The sequence below is a fragment of the Etheostoma spectabile genome, chromosome 17 (assembly GCF_008692095.1).
Source record: "Etheostoma spectabile isolate EspeVRDwgs_2016 chromosome 17, UIUC_Espe_1.0, whole genome shotgun sequence".
NCBI classification, from domain to species: Eukaryota; Metazoa; Chordata; class Actinopteri; order Perciformes; family Percidae; genus Etheostoma; species Etheostoma spectabile.
The window spans coordinates 11589026-11593872 of NC_045749.1; positions in this window are offsets into that span (position 1 = coordinate 11589026).

A 4847-nucleotide genomic window follows, 5' to 3' on the forward strand; every position below is an offset into this window, starting at 1 on the left:
TTTTTTTCTTTTTTTTTTTTTTTACAACACAGCTGCACACTCAGATTGGTAATAATATTTGTGTGTGCAAACAACAACTCTGTTTACATAGTGCTCTGCAGCTGTTGCAATTAGCATCCTCAGTGACATCAATCAAGAGCAGTGTTCCAAAGGAGGAAAAATGGCATTGTGATTAACATCACACACCCTTTAAGGTTCACATTGAGGCGGCAGCACAGAAAGTCAGGCCCGGCCATGGGCCCATGGACAGATGCGATGTGACAGTCACAGAGCATGGATTCGATGAAAGGAAAGCAGAACATGGCAAGCAAACAATGTGCATCTCATTTATTGTAGCAAGTTAAAGAGAAAACAGCTGAGTAATCCTAGAGTCACAGAGCCATAGGGGGTTTGAAATAATCCCCTTATAAAAGCTGGGGGAAATCAGGAAAATACTCCCCTGTCAGTCATGTGAGTGTGGTTCCCCTCAGGTCTTCCTAAGCAAAGGGAGGGAATCTAGTTGGGATAGCAAGATATCAAAAGAAAGAGGGTGGCTTCTGTCATAATAAACAGCAGCCTTACATGCATGAGATAATGCTTAGTAGCCATGGGCCATTCATGGAGTCAACAGAGGACTACAAAGAGGCTGCACAATGCTTAGCTTTGCAGCCCAAATGGGGAAATATCAATTGTACAAGTCACATAGATTAACAAGGGCTGCATGCCCATGCAGTTTGGGGCATGTACCCCTCAATTTACTAATTTTTTATTTAATTTTTTAGATCTGATGTCTTTAGCGATTGCAACTATTTTGTAAGTATTTTCATAACACTTTGTGTTTGGATTTGGAAACAAAATTTGCTTTCTGGCATTTTTGCATTTTTGCCACACCAGCAGAGCGCCTCTTGGGATGCTAATGTCAGGATTAATTAGAAAATATTTTGTGATCCTCTGAGGCCGAAGGGGTCGCATACGCATCTCCGATTCATATTTCTAAAGAACAACAGATCCCGTTGTTCTGGATGGAGACCAGTGAAGGAAATTAGAAGCACTTTTCGGGTGATGGCTGAGCGTTACTGTGCACCCTCCAACTGAGCTTGACGACGTAGATGTGACGTGGACAACCTGTCTGAAGGTTGAGTCTTCTGGTAGCTTCTGCCAAGAGAAATCTCAGTCATTCCCAACATTACAGAGACGGAGAGCGTGGGTATTTGTTAGGATATAACATAGACGCAGGCTAATTATTGCTAACTAAAATGCTAGATAACATTAGTAATTAAACCTAAACAGATGATGTAAGTTGAAACTGTCCGCGTGCTTCTCTTGGCAATACGGTGATACGTTGACTAATAGTCTAATGTGACCAAAGATTGTCTAAACCGTTCTACAGAGAAGAATGCATCACTGTTTTGACATTTGGGCCTTTTTTGAAGAAATGTAATTAGTTTGTTCTTTACATGAGTTATAATGTTCATTATGTTTATTTTTGCACTGGACGACTCCAGATATATAGGATAACTGTTTTAGACAACACAGCTGTGTCTGTGATATCAATAAATAGGACGTTATTATTTAGATTATTGGCATAAGTGAATGTCATGAGGGCAAAAAGTGTCACAAGACACATGAGAAGTGTTTTAGACAGGAGATAAGCTTAGCTTGTATTGCTCTCTGTGTGATAATACATATCTGTGAGATTCATGTTCCGTTTTAATTATTTGTTTGTTTTTAGTCCCAGTCTGTCCTGAAAAAAATGATGTTCACAGATCGACTGTAGACAACAGCTTTTTTAGAAAATCAAACCAGACGGACAATGAATTGTAAAAATGACCTTCAGTCTCAAAGTTAATCAAGCGTCATCATCAGGTCAAAGGTTTGATTTGTCCCCTAAGACAAGTATATGAATAAAATAGTATAATTTGAGTTTGAACTGACAGCATTAAAACAACAGGTGGGCATTGTGGGAAATATGCTTATTCTCTGTTAGTTAGCTTTAGGAAGTTTTTGTTGGACAGCTTCAGCTGTTTTCCTCTCTTTAGGTTAAACTAACTTCATATTCAGCTTCCAAATATATTAGTCGTATCAATCTTCTCATCTAACTCTCTGCAAAAACTCCCAAATGTTGAACTATTCCTTATAGGGAAAAGAAAAGAAACAAAACTATAATGTGCATCTAACAAACGTCCTGTAAAATATGGTAAACATGGATGCTATCCAGAATAGGCCTACTTTAAGATTCATGGAGCAGTCACAACAGTCCTACAAGTCCTGTTTATTTAAAACTAAACACAAAAAGCAAACCATTGGCAGCATTGCTAAATAATGCACATGGTTCTAAAATGAGAGATAGCCTCATTCAGGGATGACAGGAAGTCATAAGAGTACTCATAAATAATGATCAGGATCCTTGTCTCTGTCTGATGTCATGTGGTTCATCAGGTATGCATTTACTTTTTCTCTTTCTCATGCACCTATCACTTAGCAATGCAGCCTCTCTGTGTGAAGACATTTAATCAATATCAATAATAAGGCACGGCAATACAAACTGAAAACTACAAATAATTCACTTCCGTTGGGTGTTTTATGTCAAGTTGGAAGTAAGTGAAGGGAAAAAGGGAACACCTTTTTCCTTTACAAGGGGAAATACATTTGCATTCAGTGTGATGGTATGCTGCCACTGACAATCAGTAATAACGCCTGATTTATGCATGAAGTATAGGCTAGTTAAGTTAATCTGAAATGAAAATCAGTTGAAGACAAAATAACTTGATATGAGACGTGAGAAAACCTGTAATATATTTTGATTTCACGCACTGTACTTGCATTTAGTGTTTCTGTATAGCTTGTTTAAGTGTGAGCCTGTTGCATGATTCCACTGTATTTGTTGTTTTTCTATGAGCTATAACTGCACTCCTGCTAACTTTCTTTGAATCAAGTAAAATAAATTATATAGGACCTTAAATGCTTTTTGTTCTCTTTAAAGAAACTGAACCTCAACAATGTCCTACTCCAATGCAATCAATTGACTGTAATGCTCTGAGTTTCTCAAATTGTAGTCATGCAAATTGCTCTCTTGGGCTCTTTTTCACAATGTAAGATAGGCAGTAGGTTTTCTTGGAAAAAGTACATTTGTGTCAAAGGGCTATTTCAGATAAGCTTAGCTCATGAAACAAAAGTCATTGCTAGATGTGAAGTTTTTTTGTTATTGTCCTCTCTCCCAAATGTGCCAAAACTTAAAGAGACCCACAGACTTTATTTCTGATTCAAGGTCAGTCAAAAATAAAGAGTCTAGCTTTCCATTAAGTCAATATTCAAAACACTAGCTATTTGATGGTGTGTAAAGTGTTAATGCTTTGATAAAGAAGAGTGCGTCTCAGCAACACTTGCCAAACATTACAGTTTCTCCTGCCCCCCTTGAGAGTGCAGGTCTGTTTCTGCTTCCTCCAGCAATAAATCAAAACCTAAATGGAACGCTGTCCCAGCTCCAACTTCAGGTGATGCAGGCACATGAATCCAAACAGAGAACCCTGCACTCTGAGCTAAAGGGTTTCCAGATGAGAGGCTACGTGCTGGAATATTTACCATTGAGATGAAATGATCATTTACTTCTTCTTTGGTTTGATGTATGTTGTCAGAGTGCCTGAAGCCATCTCACTTTCCATGTCACGAGCAACGATAACAACACAGGGCAACAAAGGATGATTACACTATAGCTTCAACAAAACATTTCAGATTGACCCTGCTCACAACACAGTTGTTGCTTTAGCCTGGCAAACAGAATGCTGGGAACATTTTGCCCCCCCTGCTGAATTAATTAACAACACAAGCATATTCAAAAGATTCTGAAGAAGAAGGATGTATCTGAGCTAATTCAGGTTTAAATATTTTAAATCTCAATCACAATCAACCGCTTTTTTACACCAATAACTGATTGGAATGTATGAATGTAATGATGATCTGAAGTGAAAATATATAGGAAGCTAAGGTTTTTCTTTGTGATTCACTCCAATGCACCTCAGATCAAGCAAATTGTTCCAGAAAAAAATCCACTCATGAGAATCCATTTGGTAGTAGATGTATTATACATGAATTACATAGCCTGAGGCTGGCTAGCCTAACAACTCTCTCAGGCCTGTTTGAACTGTAAAACACAACGCCTGTCACGCTTTATTTCCTCTTATCCATTTTACATTTTTCCTCCATAACATGCTGCAAATAATTGTATCCCAAACAGTTGAGTGTAAAAGCTCAAGCTTGATTAAATGATACATTCCCATCTTTATGCAGAGATACCGTAAAGAAGCAGAAAAAAACACAGTTGTGACTAAATTAAAAAGCATGGACGAATGCATGTCGAAGATTGTGTGTTCAGAGGCACATTCACTGAAAACAATAGGTGCATTCAGGCATAAGCATTTTACACACACACACACACACACACACACACACACACACACCCCACACCACAGTTAAAGCTTCTTCATTGTCTGCAATTTACAGGTTGTGCAGTGGCGCCCCCATCTGCCTATATAGTGAATTAGCCTACACAAGTAAGGACAGACCCAACAGGACTGTGTAGTTTCTGAGTAAAAACAAATAATAAGAAATAACTAAATGTATTATATATATATATGTATATACATATATATACAGTCAATCCCGAAATTATTCATACCCCTGAAAAATTCTGACTTAAAGTTACTTTTATTCAACCAGCAAGTTTTTTCTTGATTAGAAATGATACAGGCCTCTCCAAGAAGACAATAAGACGATGTAAAAGAGACCCTGAATCATTGCATCATTGTTGAAAAAAGTATTACTCATCTATTATTTACATTTGAACAAAAAGTGGCATGTCCAAAATTATT